Raw genomic sequence first — 14,242 nt, forward strand, 5'->3', positions numbered from 1 at the left:
TAAAATTATTGAGAGATATTTGTAAGTAATTTAAAATTGTTATCATCGATGGAGTTTTCCAACACTATATTTTATGCTTTGATTTTTGATAAAATATGTTGGTAATTGAATTTTTTAAAATTTATCGATAATTTAAAATTTTGATTATTGACAAAAAAAATCTATCAGTAGATCGAGTGTCAAATTTTCGTCCACTGTTTAATGAGAAATATTTTGTTAGTAATTATCAATAGAAAATTATTGGTAAATTTTTTATTTATCGACGAATTTCTTATCGTCAATAATAACAAATTTTCTAGTATTTTAAATATCTTTTTTATTACTTAAACATAGGGATGATCCGTGAGTATTACCCGAACTCGTTCTCGTTTTGACGGTCAATCCCACATTGGGTATGGGTATGGAGAATCTTTAACTTTTTCAATTGAGTATGGGGATGATGAGCATATGAATGTACATATACGCCTCGTCTCCATCCCCATACCCATACCCGCCATAATATTCGTTCCCGTTATATTTTCGTCACCATTTAAATTATTAAAATATTCACAATTAAATATTAAATAAGTAACCTTATATATCTTATTACACACACTTTCTACTTTTTATTTCTTCCAATTGTTTGATTTGTCATGAAATTCATTCGCATCTCCAATATATTTCTCATCTTATCATAGTCTTTATGAAATTATGTATGTTAATTAAATATTTTTTTTCTCACATTTGAATATTTCTATTATTTCTTTCACATAAGAATATTTAACACTCTCAATTCAAGTGTTTAATAACATAAACCTTTCATTTACTAGGTAATATAAAAAATTTATCTTCTTTACTCTATTATTATTAACTTTTGTTTCATTTGAAAAATTCTTTTGTTTTGCTAAAACAATTTTCGTTATCTCTCAACCATTAACTATGTTGATATTTGACAAGTTTTCTTAGATCTTTAAGGTATTTTTCATCTTATCATACCCTTAATTATACATCGCTTTCCTTTGTTCGATTTCGTTCAATAATCTCTCAAATTGTTTCTAAGACAAACATTTGATAATTTTTTAATATTTTTATTTGTTGTTTATTTTTATCATATAAAATACTATTTTGATATATTTTATATAATTATTTTTGTTAAATTACTCTTTTGGTCCTTCTATTTGTCAAGAAATTTCAGTTTGGTCCTCAAATTTTTCGTTGTCTCAATTTTGTCCTCATTTTCTTAAAAATGATTCAATTTGGTCCTTGCTTTAATTTTGACAAGACGGTGTTTAAGTCAACCCCACGTGTCAATTTCTGGTTTTTTTTTTGAATTTTTTTTTATTTTTTACACGTGTCATTTTACAGTTGTGTCACGTGTCAAAATGACTCAATTTGGTCCCTATATTTATTTTTAGTTTCAATTTAGTCCCAATTTTTGTAAAAATGAAGCAATATTGTCTCTCCTTAGATTGACACTCAATTTAATTTTTGTATATAACTTATGATGATATTCTTAATAAAATTGAAGTTTTTATTAAATATTTGTAGAAATATTTTTAAACAACTTCTTTTTTTAGTTTTATTATTAAACAAAGTTAAACCCCAAACATAATTTCAAAATTTAACAATTTTGTCATCATATATAAAAAGGCATCAAGTGTATCATATTATACAAACTTAGTGAAGATTAAAAATCAAATAACTTATCACAAAAAGTTTATGAACTAAATTTCGAGTTCAAAACAAAACCAAAGTCTAATGTTTTGTATAGAATTTAAATTTAATTTTAAATATTTATAGAAATATTTAATAAAAACGTTAATTTTAGTAAGAATATCACCATAAGATTTATAAAAAAGTAAATTTAGTGTCAATTTAAGGAAGAACAATATTACTTCATTTTTACAAAAATTGTGACTAAATTGAAACTAAAACCAAATATAGGGACCAAATTGAGTCACTTTGACATGTGGCACAACTATGAAGTGACACGTGTAAAAAATTCAAAAAAATTCAAAAAAAATTAAAAAAAAAACAGAAATTGACATGTGGGATTGACTTTAACACCGTCTGGTCAAACTAACGGTAAGGACCAAATTGAATCATTTTTAAGAAAATGAGGATCAAATTGAGACAACGAAAAATTCGAGGACCAAACTAAAATTTCTTGACAAATAGAGGGACCAAAAGAATAATTTAACCAATTATTTTTTATTTTCTAATTCATTATGAATCATAATTTAATTTTGTCACTATAATTGTATAGATAAATTTTATTTACTATAATATAAAAATTTAATGTAATTGCCATGATTTTTTTTATTACCATCAACATATATTGAAGTTCAAAACATAGGAGATCTATGTTAAGATTTATTTATTATTAGTTTAATGTTTGTTCTTTACATGATTTTGATAAAGTGATGTATTATAACTTTTATTTATTATAATATTAAAATTATCTAGTATATTATAATTAATTGAATGATATATATATATATATATATATATATATATATATATATAACACTATTTATTATTTATTTATTCATGAACTTGAACTAACTTTCATATAACTATGCTGGAACTTTTCACGCAAATCAGAACCCTAGACTAAAAACCTTGAATTACAATAAGAACACGTAAACGAAACATTTCATTAGTATTTATAACAACAAAAGTATAATTTTTATGGTATTATCTCTTTACAAAACTTTCAATTTTAATTGAAACTTTATTTACATTTTTAATAATTTACATATTTAATTACAATGCGATTAAATTTTAATTAGGCATTTAAGTAAGTTATATATTAATTTATGGATTTTTTTATATTGGTTTTATGCGATAATTCGGACAAAATTATTCCTATGAAGTATCGTTAGGTATCAGATTATTTGAAGTTAAAAACACCATCAAAAGCAAACCAATTTTTTTAATAAAAATAAAATTCACATACAATGATTCTTTCTAACATGGTTGGCATATACCTGCAAAAGTATTTTATTTTTTAACTCACGTTCAATGACAATTGAGGAAAAAATTGATAATGATACTTTTAGTGATGGTTCTTTTTAAAACTGTTTTTAAAAGCATTATTAATGTGGATGATTTAAAATGTTATATATTATATATATTTTATAATGATAGTTTAAACATCATTATTAAGAGTATGACTAACTGCTCTTAAAAACCTTGTATATACTGGCTATAAAATTAAAATTATGAAATATGTTATTAAATTAGTTATAATTACTAGTGATATAGAAATTACATTGATTAAATATGTTTTTAATTTTTAATCTCTTTAACCTCACTTTTAAATTCTACAAAATTAACTATAATTTAGTATTATTAGCACTTTCTAGTTTTTATTATTAAATATCACTATGAAGTAAAGACGTAATAACCATATAAGTAATTATTATATATACGCCTAATTATTTTTTAAACTAGTTTTATTCGTCATCTTTTTATGAAACTTATACTTTTAATTTTTCAACAATTTTTTATTTATTTTAATTTTTATCTCTTTATGAAATTTCTAGTTTGAACTATTATTTATCATTACTTTTAGTTCCATCCATTTAACATCATCATGTTAACTACTATTTTGATGTGGTTTTCATGTGGTAAAATACTTCTAGTTTGAGACATTTTTGTATAAAGTGTTATTTGATTATGAAAACTAACAGAAAAAAACACAGTTTGAAAACAAAATAGGAAAGTAAATGTAGCAATCAAAATCAACAATCTTGTCTACACAAATCATTTAACCACTGTCCAAACTATAAAATCAAACAAAACAATCTATAACAAAAAAACACAAAACCAATGACCAAAACAATCAAAATCAAATTACCTAATCTCATAGTAAAAACAAATGAGTCTTTCAAAAAATTATCGAAAAGGTTCGACAATAATTAAATCCGAGCGAGACCTACATAAGAATTTCACATAATTATAATCTAAAATCTTAAAATAATTTATTTAAGAGTTTTTTTTTATATATTATTCAACTTTTTTATCTTATTTAACATAAAACCTGAACTCACATTTAAATTTTTTAAAAAAAATCATAATTATTATTATAATTTGACAAATTTGTTGAATAAAACTAGACATGTCAAAGTGAACCAACTCGGCTCACACGGGTTGACTCACCACGAGCCGGGTTAGAAATGAGTGAATCCAACCTGACTCACTTTATGGTGAACCAGAAATTTTGTAACCTGGCTCAACCCACCACGGGTTAGTGGGTTAAGTGGATTGGCTCACCAACCCACATAAAAAAAATTATTTATTTATTCATTTTTTAGTATTCAAATATTTAAATAAATTTTTAAGTAACCCATGAGATGACAATTATAGTAAAATCAAGAACCAATGTCTTGATCATGCTCACCACCAATATATGAAGAATTGTTTCCAAGAAAATATCCATATAGTCTAAGAAACATGGCTAATATTACAAATTTTCTGTTATGTTATTCAACAAAATATAAATAAAAAAATTATACATTTTTTTGAACATATATAATAGGAGTAGTAAATAATCATTAAAAAATTTAAAAAATTATAAAAAAATGTTAGTGGGTTAAGTGAGTCAACCCACCTTCAATCCGGCTTGAAACTGTTTAACCCGTAGGTTAAGTGAGTCGGATTGAGTTCAACCCACTTTTGAAAAAATTGAATTTTTTTCAACCCAAACCGATTCGAACCCATGGTAAGCCAGATTGACTCACGGGTTAAAACTCATTTTAACATCTCTAAACAAAACTAAAAATTATTAAAGAAATAAAACTTCCATCTTGTATATAAACATTTTGTCAAGTTCCAATTTGGAATGTTTTCTATAACTTTTTGTGAAGATCAAAGTGCACACTAAAAAGTTTGTAGCTGGAATCCCTCAACATTTTACTTGCATTCTTTTCTTTAATAGTGGAGACTGAAAAGGGTCTATACTTTTTAATGTGAAAGAGGTATCTACTCAGAATATTCCCAAATAAAAAACTTAATTAATGCAACTTAATTAAGGTTGGGGAAAGCTCTAACATCATAATCTGCAAGGTTAGTGAAGTTGTGGAACTAAATGAAGGACGCCAAATTATTGCTTCTGCGTATGCTACCTCATCTTCCACAATCCATAATTAAAACTCCTCCAACTTTTTATCTGCTTCATATTAATCATAGGGATTCGATTGATAGTTTTTATTTATTTATTTATTATTGTTATTTTGCATAGGAGTGAACAACTGAAAAACCCCTTATGCAATTTTTTAGAGAAAAAGATAGAATAATTAGTAAATTACTAAACATAATTGTTTTTCACAACTATTAATGATATACAGTTTTTTCGATGCTTTATTAATGCCAAATAGGTTTACAAAATGCTTTTGATTTTGTATTTCATTGGCGACTTTGATACGTATCTTAACACTTAATTGGCAACAAATACATACATATACACGAATATATATATATATATATATATATATATATATATATATATATATATATATATATATATGTATATAGAGGAGATACACTTTGTTAATGCTTTTTAACATTTCATAGTAATTTTATATTTAAGTAATTAATTGCAACAAAGTTAAGTGGTTTTTGAAATTCAGCATAGATTTAAGAAAGGGTTGAGCTTGGAAAAGGTAAAAATAGAAAAAGGGAATGGGAGTTAAATATAATATGATGACTAACTTTTGTTCTTAGTGTTCCATAATGTGTCATCACTTTTAAGTTAATTGGAAAATGATTTCTCCTTCCATTTAGATTACTATGAAGATAAGTTATTATATTATTTTTTAAAAAAAAGTATTTTCTTTGAATTAATATTTGGAAAGGACAACGTTTAAATAATTTCACGATAATATTTCAATTGAATACATATCTCAAATGCTGAAAATATAACAAAACATAGATCATTTTCATAATAATCTGCAAAATCAAGACATTGTAAAAATATTAAAATGTGTGTCCATTAGCTTCATATCTTGATGTTTAAAATGTGAATTGAATAAATATATTATTCCTTTGAATCATGGATAAGCATTATTCATCACAAATCTCTTACTCAATTAAGCTTCTTGAAAAGTGCTTTCAAATTATTGGCTACCTAATTAATAATGAACAAGAATAACACTTATTTCCTCTTATATTGGCTAGCAAACATAAGCACAATCCACATCTATGTATAATGTATAAATACGACGAAAAAGAAAAAAATGTATAATATATTTTTATTAATAATAATAATATTATGCATATGAATCTCTAAAGTGTGAAATCTGAAGCTAACACGTATTTGGCTAGGGATTGGCTTTCACAAAAGAAATATATATGTATGAATAAACTTTTTCCTCTACACAAGAATTATCCTTTTTTTAGGTCAATAAACTTTTAGTGTTGTTAATTTTATACGTAATTTATCACCATGACTTTATCTTATCTCTTGGTCATCATTATACTAATTGAGTGTAGATTCAACTTTTCAAAATATCTCAAGAATTTTTTAATACTACATTAATTAAAATATATTACTTGTGTAAAAATTACATCATCGTCATCTAATTATGAATTATTGGTATGAATAAAATATAATTTTTGAAAAAATTATATTTAAAATATTAACAATTAGATAAAAATATAAATTTGTACATGATGATATGAACTATTTGAAAATCATTAGTCGTATTTTTATGTATTTATGTTATATAATGCATCATTTCGTATTGGGTGAGATTATTGATAGCATTAGTTGGCAAAATAGACTATGTAATTATTCTTACAAGGAAGTTGTCCTCATAAAACCTTAATATTCACTTATCATTATATCCTCGATATTTGATATATTTTGAATTTGAAGGATTTTTCAGTGTCTGTAGTGACATTTTATAAATTATGTAAATAGAAAAATTATATTATGACTCCTAATTTTTTATTTTCATCTTTTATGTTTTATTATGATTTAATGTAAATTATTGATTTTTTTAAAAGTAAAGATAATGGTACATTAATTCATGACTCACACTACGTCATACCAGAGAATAAAGGATGAAAGTCAAAAAAAGAAGAATTATAGTATCATTGTCCATATAAATATGTGTAATAAATACTATTAATAAGTAATAAATATCTCGTAATTGGTATCTTTTTATATTATTTTAATATGAGTTTAAGTTGTTTAGATCCGATCAAAGAATTTGGATTCTCTATTAGTTTTATCTGTATTATTTTTTTACTGTGTTTTCATAATACAGTGATTACCACTAATTTTAACGTTTTAACATATATTAAAAATATATTTAACATATCCGTATAATATATTTTTAATGCACAACAAAAAACAATAAAAAAAACCAGTAGATTAAGCATGATGTGTATTATCTTAGTATGGCAATTTTGTTGTTAAGTATGTCTAACAAGATGTCATCCATTAGAAATGACATTGTCTCGGTATTCCTATAACTGACCTCCCAAGGTCGAGAGTTTATTAAAAAAGAAAATTTCTCAATTTTGTTTTTGTTTTGTGGTTTTCCTCAATATCCTAACACTACTAAAATTAATTGTGACTATGATAAAAGGTAAATGAAAAATTGAATACACTAACTTTTAGTCAAATAAAAACAGATAAATAAAATTTAATGTGAAAATTTAACAAGATCATGATAATAATAAACCTAATGTACCAAATATCTATCTATAAATGATAAAGTACTTGATAACCTTAACAACAATAATCAAAATAGTTTTTAATGTCATGAACTGAAGTAAACTCTACCTCCGTCATATAAATCCAATTTAAAAGATAAAAGTTTTGTATTTATATAGTTGAAGTCGATGGTATCAGTTGAGTGAGATTTGCAACACTTGTGTATGTGTAGACAATGGTACATGGAAATTAGATAATAATATTTTGACTACTAAATTTTAACAATTTTCTCTTACAATATGTCATCTTCTAAGTGGTTTTGAAATATTGAGAATGAGAAAAAAGAAAAAATGGAAAACCACTTAAACGATGACACATAAAATTGTAAGAGAAAGTTGTCAAAATTTAGTAGTAAAAAAATCATTTTTTTTGAAAAAGATAATGATATTTTGACTACTAAATTTTGATAATTTTTTCTTACAACATGAGATGTCATCTTTTAAATGGTTTAAAAAATCACTCTCGATGACAGAGCAAAGGCACGATTAGTAATGGGGAGGTTTTGTTGTCTAAAACCACGTGTTTAGATTCCCTTCCACCAGAATCTACGAACATGACCTACTTTCTAAATGCAAACAGAAACATGGCCAATCTACACCCCACACAGGATCTTGCTTCAACTATTGCATAGTTGTTCACTACAGTGTTTGTGATAAAACAACTTGTTTCTTTTTTTTTTCTTTAGTGGCACCACAGCCAATTTACACAATAATTCTCATTTTAATGTGGATCATGACGTTGGTACATGGAGGTGCCCATAATTGTTATTATGTTGCTCCCACTAATACACAACACAATATCTCTTATATAAAATATACATTGCTTTAAAGTTATTGGGATTGTATAGGAATGGCCCTTGGTGAATGCCAAGTTTTGATTAATTCATTTCAAAAAGAACAAAAATTCCATGCCTTGAAACAAAAGTTCAGTGGGTGTCATTAAAAAAAATAGACTTTAAGTTAATTCAATTCTACAAAATCGGCTTGTAAGATTATATTTACATATATTTATATTATGTAAATTGGTCTTATTTCTAGATAATGAGACTTCCAATACGCTCTTGGTCCGATAACGAATGAAACAATTGACCCAACAAAATATTTTTGCTAGGATAAACTCTAAATAATAGCTCTGGAACCATATTAAGAAGTGGACTAAGTCTAAATCAATCTTACAAAACCAGTTTGTAAGGTGAGATTTGCACTCACTTAAATATTGTAAATTGGTCTTATCTCTAAATGAATATGAGACTTCTAACATGTGAGAAGACTTTGGGTTGTTAACTCGTTATGTATAAATGTAAATATTATTTTTGAAGTTAGTTTTATAAGTTTAAGTTAATTTTTTTTTTAAATATTACCATGATTTGTTTTAATGAGATTTGTTGAATTTTATAGGTTCAAATTTTATGTTATTAAATATATTTGAATTGAATTTTTTCCCAAAAACTTCATGTTAAGAACATATGAGAGTGTAGTAATCTTGACATAGTCAATATGTTCTTGTGGAAGTAATGTCTCTGCTTTATGGACAGCAGAAACTTGATAAGAATCTTATGATATTGCAATATTCGAAATTAGTATGATTTGTTAAGGTGTTTTGATATCAATGGTGTAGATAATTTATTTTTTATTTTTACAAGCTAAGTCTTTTCTTTTAATTGAGTTTTTTATCTAGGAAAATTAAATCTAAAATCTTAATTAAAAAAAATTAAATCTTAATTAAAACAAGAAAGGATTACATAGATATTATAATCTTAATAATTGATTTTTACATAGATATAATCAAATACTATTAATTATATTTTTTCTAAATTCAAAAAGTAATATAAAAGCTGATTAAGATATACAAGTTAGGACGTGTGGCACGAAATGAGCTAATAAATGTGATATACAAGGTTCATGAACCATATGCTAATAATTTCCTAGTGTTTTAGAAACCATAATGAACTATTTTTCTGTAAAAGGAAAAACATGTTGAACCATTTGAAATCAGGGACAAAACCCATTTTATCTATAAAGAATAAGAACTAAATGTCTATCAACTGCAAAGTACATGAACGTTAATCGATTTTAGCACCCTAAACATTTTTTTCCTACTATATAAATAACTGCCATTTACTAAAAATAGCATATACGTTAATCATACTACATTAATATTTAATTTATGTTTTATAATAAGGAGTCTAAATTTTCTACTGTTTTTTTATATTATCATTTGTTAGGCATTAAAAATACACTGTACTGATATTTTAAATATCTTTTTAATATATTTTAAAATGTTTAAATTAGTGGTAATCAGTATATTATGAAAACACGGTAAAAAAATAACACGCAAAAAATCAACAACAAAAAATTCAAATTCTACGCTAACACAGTTTAAGATTAGATTGGCCCAATAATGTTGAGGAGGCTACACATGCAGAATCTTATTATCTCATCCACACACTGTATAACTAAACTAGCAGCAAGAATATTACTTAATATTATTATAAGGAATGTTGCTTACTTTTCCCTCCTTACACCTTATCAGTATTAATGGATATCCCTAAGTCAATGTTGTAATGAACACTAGGGTTTGGAAATCACAAAGTTAAGAATCTTTTTACACAGTTTTTGGGAATTCTGATTTGTCGTTTTGGTCCATCTCTCAAATAAGTGTTTTCGGTATGGGAAAAAGGGCAAGAAGCACTAGGATTAGTTCATCAAAATAGGCTTTTATATAATATATTTAGTTTATTTTATATTAATTTACTTGTTCCTTTTCTTTTTTCTTTATATATATGCATAAGCTTAGTTACTATAATGAAGAGGAGTATTTGAGCTTGTTTTATAGTCTCATCTGATATAAGATGGCTCTATCCTTTCACAAGAGTCATGGAATGTTTTTTTTAATTTACCATTTTTAAGATAAGATGGATCATGTGTTTACTTTAAATCCTTAATACACATACATATACTACATACATAAAATTATAACTGCTCCTAATTCTTAGTGCACACTTTCAACAGTGGTGCTATATACCAGATCATTGTCAATCTGTCTACCAATAACAAGTCCTCTCTATAGGCTCACCACATATCAAAATATTGTACTTTATTAATAATCAAACCACCATAATGCAAAATCCACTAAGCAATTCCCTTATTCCCTCTTTTTTTTTTTCTTTTCTTCAAATTAAAAACCTATTTCTTTTTGCTATATATATTCTCTTTTACCATGAACACTTTTCAACCTATAATTTAGTATTATGATAATATCCCATTGCACTTCAAAAACATAATAGAAAGTGGGTTAGATAAAATAGCAGAAAATTCATATTCAATCTCTGTCTACTACGAAAACTTATGGCAAAATACGTTAGAAGTTCCACATCGATCATAAATAAAGCAATTTCATAGTATATAAGTGAGATGCAAATCTCACCTTATAAACCAGTTTTATGGGATTGAGTTAAGCTTAAAGTTCACTTCTAACATGTACGAGATGTATAACTTTACCTCACAAGTTAATTGAGTTAGACTTAAAACCCACTTCTAACAAAATAAAATGAACCCGTGGCATGACAAAATATTAAAATAACGTTTTCTGTAAACTTGCACGCATGCAATATATTAATGCAGTTAACGTATATTTGTGTGAAACGTTACTGCTAAAGTTTGAAGAAAGTTTCTTGGAGTTAGACACGTATATAGAGCCAATGATGAGTTTTTTTTTTTCTTCAGTGTATAATGCATAAAAGTGACTTAGTTGTTAAAGTTTGTGGCTGCTTATTCTTCTCAAATTCTTCTACTCTACATTAGAGTGTGTTATACGTAAATGACAGAATATATCACGTACTTGTTAGTGTAATATGAGTATGATCCCTCTTATTTAGATGGATAATTAAATTAAAAAATCAAAATCAAAATGTGCAACTGTAATATATATCATTCGATCATCGCCTTCTTGTACATATAAAATACTTCAAATCAAACATTTTTTTCCTAAGGAAAATAACCACATATATGTGAATATGATATGTAGAAAATTAATCAGAAAAGGAAGTTTGTAAATTAAGATAAATTGCAATGTATATTAAGTCTCCATTGAAGAAGCACTATCGGAATTAGAGATAATGATGAGTTGGGTTCAGCTTTCAGCTATACATAAAGATTCACATTAGTCAAGTCTTTTTTATCACTTAATATTTAAGGGTTTTTTCAAGTGAAAAAAAGTGTAAATTTTGCTGTCTTTGAAAGAGAAAATTGATTCACATATTTACCAAAGTGTTTTAATAAAATATATATGATTCGTGTTTCGTTCATCGTTAATCAGGTTAAAATTTTGACCACAAGTTTCCAGTTATGATTCTCTATTTTCACCATTGGAATCATCAAGGGGAGGTTGGTCATTAGAAAAATAAGTTTTTGCATTGTTCTTCTATTTTAAGATTTTTCTTTGTTCTTTAATTATTTTTTTTTAATTTTGAAAGTGTTATTGTCTTGATGTTATCAAATTCCTACATAATAAATATTCTCCAATACATTGTTATAATGGTACATTAATCAATGATCTACATTAAATTATATTAAAAAATAAAAGATAAAAAAAAATAAAAAATGAGAATCATAACATCATTGTCTTAATATTATATTATCTATGCATCTCATTGTACATAAGCGTAATTCTTTGTTAAATCATAATTAATATATTAGAAAGGTAAGCTATACAAGAACACAATAGGAAGACCTTTGACTTTGCCCAAAGTAGAAAAACATATCCATTATATACGTATATTTTATTTCATCGCCTCTCATCACTTAAGAAAATAATTATTTGATTCAAAAAAAAAAAAACTATAATCTTTTTAAAGATATATATTTCACTAGGTTATTTTAATGCGTCTTCTTCTAACTCTTTCGTTTTAAATTCATATTTTACATAATTTTAGTTAGTATAAGGAATATTACTAACTAAAAATATATAATAATATATTCTCATGTTTATAAAAGTTTTCATGCAGATGCACACTTGTTATTTTCTTTTCAGTTTAAAAAATTCAAACCAAAAATATGGTGCATAAGATGTTTTTCTTCTTCTTCTTCTTCTTTTTCTTTGGCCACAAAACCATAAATATATGTTGTGACTAAAGGCATCATCATTGAGAAAGTTCTTCTGGGTGGAATGAATCAAGTTGCAGAATGCATAATTTTATTGAAGGGATCTCATTTGAGTGGTGAACTTTGAAATTCATTTTAATGTTTTCGACACTATAATATGCAAATGTCATGCTTATTCTATCTTTTTGAGTGGAATTTGTATGAAATAAAATAAAATAAAATATAGTGATAGACATTACTTTGGCCACACCAAAAATGGCCAAAACATGCCATACTAAGTAATAACATAAAATAAAAGGAGCATACTAAAAAATAGTAAGAAAATGTACCTTACACATATCTTTGCCCAATTCTTATTTGTCCAATTATTAAAATCTAACCTTTTTCTCAACCTAACTCCAATTTCTTCTACACACCTCATGAATTGGAAAGTTTGTCCAATAATTTGATGTGAAATTGGCTCAAGTCATGAAAACTGTATTAATATTATTATAATTTTGTTGACAAATTGATGTAAAGCATGTGATACACTAAGTCCCACTAAAGGGTTCACAGTGAGAGCATTCAAAATTATGACATCAATAATAATGAAGTGGACAAATGTGATATGATTGAGAGAGTTATTATAATCTTATATTATTCAAACATGTAAAATATTATAAGCTTTATGTATAAAATAATTATATACTAAAAGGTATTAATCTTTTGAGTGAGCTTAGTGTATTTTTGATAGATTCATATTCTTACAAGATACCCAACTTAAGAAAATATTAAGAAGAACATATAACAACAATTTTATACACACAACCCTACGTATCAAACCAACCACTGTTAAAAAAAATTCTCAGATTTTAACGATCACTTTAATATCGACAGTTGCAAAAGTGTGATTAAAAGAGTAAGTGTTGGAAGTCCTATCTCGACTAGAGATAAGGCTAATTCATAATATATAACTCACTTTACAAGCCAATTTTGTGGAGTTGAGTTAGGCTTAAAGCACACTTTTAATATGGTATCAGAAAGTCTCACATCGATTAGAGATAAAGTCAATTTATAATATATAAGTGAAGTACAAACCTCACATTTTTAGAAGCCGATTTTGTGGAGTTGAATTAGGCTTAAAATTCACTTCTAAATTGAGTGTAGTTGCAATTATTGAATTTTAATATAAATTAATTTACGAGAAAGTTCAACTATGCGTATAATTGGAGAAGACTGGAATATGGAGAGGTTTGAAAGAATATAAACAGTTATTGTTCTGTGTATCCAACTTCAAACAACTTCTATGGTCTGCTTCTTCCTAATTGATTTTTAGTGACATGTTATAATTGATTTTTAGTGACATGTTATGTGGGAGTTTCATTATCATATATTGGGTTACGAAGCCACCATCAACGGGATCTTCACGCCATCATGACGTCATTTTCGACATGGG

This window comes from Vigna unguiculata, chromosome 7 (assembly GCF_004118075.2).
Source record: "Vigna unguiculata cultivar IT97K-499-35 chromosome 7, ASM411807v1, whole genome shotgun sequence".
NCBI classification, from domain to species: domain Eukaryota; kingdom Viridiplantae; phylum Streptophyta; class Magnoliopsida; order Fabales; family Fabaceae; genus Vigna; species Vigna unguiculata.